This window comes from Stegastes partitus, unplaced genomic scaffold, assembly GCF_000690725.1.
Source record: "Stegastes partitus isolate 25-593 unplaced genomic scaffold, Stegastes_partitus-1.0.2 Scaffold1033, whole genome shotgun sequence".
In the NCBI taxonomy this organism is placed as follows: Eukaryota; Metazoa; Chordata; class Actinopteri; family Pomacentridae; genus Stegastes; species Stegastes partitus.
The window spans coordinates 44,170-45,592 of NW_007578764.1; the positions used below are offsets into that span (position 1 = coordinate 44,170).

At 50.9% G+C, this 1,423-nt stretch overlaps 1 protein-coding gene across 1 annotated transcript in view; it reads right to left on the reverse strand.

The window, feature by feature from the left end:
- The window catches only part of plxnb3 (plexin B3), a 55,178-nt gene that overhangs the window by 43,094 nt on the left and 10,661 nt on the right, over positions 1-1,423 (reverse strand). Inside the window, exon 2 of the mRNA XM_008295239.1 lies at positions 678-739. The gene's annotated coding sequence lies outside the window, so the exon portion shown is untranslated. The remainder of the gene's footprint in view (positions 1-677; positions 740-1,423) is intronic.

Below are 1,423 nucleotides of genomic sequence, written 5' to 3' on the forward strand. Positions count from 1 at the left end.
GGGAGGGGGAGGGGGGTGAAAGGTGAGGCAGTAATTGGGAGGAAACGAGATGCGGGCGGAGAATCGCTTTCAATCAAACTTTATTCATGTTGACGAACGTGTGAGAACAGGAACCTGCAGAGACCGGATCAGCTGGTCCACAAACAGACAGACATCACGTCAACGTGGACGCTTCCTGTCTGCTGACCAATCACGTCACTGATCATCCCACAGACAGACAACGGTTGCTGTGTTGCTCAACTCTGATCATGCAGATTCTTTAGAACAACCAATCAGGTCACTGCACCTCCACCAAACACCAGCAACTCCTACAGGCAACTGTGACCAGCAACTGAGACAGCAACAGAGCAACCAGCAAACTTAGACTGAGCTCTGACCAGTAGTTGTGACAGAGACGATCAACCAGCAACTCTAACATCAGGCAAACCGTCCAGCAACTTCTTTGGGCAACTTTGACCAGAAACTGTGACACAAAAAGAGCAACTAGCAACACCAAAAGCAAAGTATAATATAACAGCAACTCCGCTGGGCAACGTTGCCCGTCCCGTTAATGTCGGTGATGCTGTCAAGGAGCGATGACATCATTGGTTGCTATGTGGCAGCTGTGTGTGAGGTCACTGGTTGCTACGGTAACCAGCTGGACGCCCTGACTCAGCAGAGATTAGAGTTGCACCAACCTGTTGAGGCAACCTGCTGCTGTGATGAGGAGAAACAACCTTCTTCATCAGGAGGATGTTTCCTGGAGGAACACAGATGTATTGATCACTTATTGGTTTCATGTACAATCACAGATACATCGACTGGACCGGACCGAACTGGACCGGGCTGAACTGGACTGGACAGAGCTGGACCGCACTGGACAGAACTGGACTGGACTGAACTGGACCAGACCCACCGATCACTGGTTACTGCTGACATCACTGCTGACATCACTGCTGACATCACTGCTGACATCACCACTCATTTGATTGACAGCTGTGTGTTCTGAACCACCAGGAGGAAGCGAGAAAACCTGACCAACATTCAGGAATAAAACGCTGATCTGAGTCCTGAGCTGCTCCCTCTGCAATCAACCCTTGACAGTCACAGTAACCGTGGAAACAGGCGTGTTCTCGCACTCTGGGCGGATCTGGTCCTTGATTGGCTCCTCATCCGCCATCTGCCTTCAAGGCCAGCTGTGAGGTCAAGCAATGAATCACTTCCTGGTTCCTGCCGGAGCACATAATGAGTTAATGAGCTGCAGGAGGCGGCAGATAATCCATCACGGAGGAAACCGATCAATGATCAATAGACTGAGCTGCTCACACTCATCTGTCCTCGTCAATACAGCAGCTCAGAGGCGACGTTGCAGCCTGCAGAGACCCAGCAGCAGGTCCAGAGTGGACCGCTGCTCCAACAGCGCACTGATGTTTACATTACATTA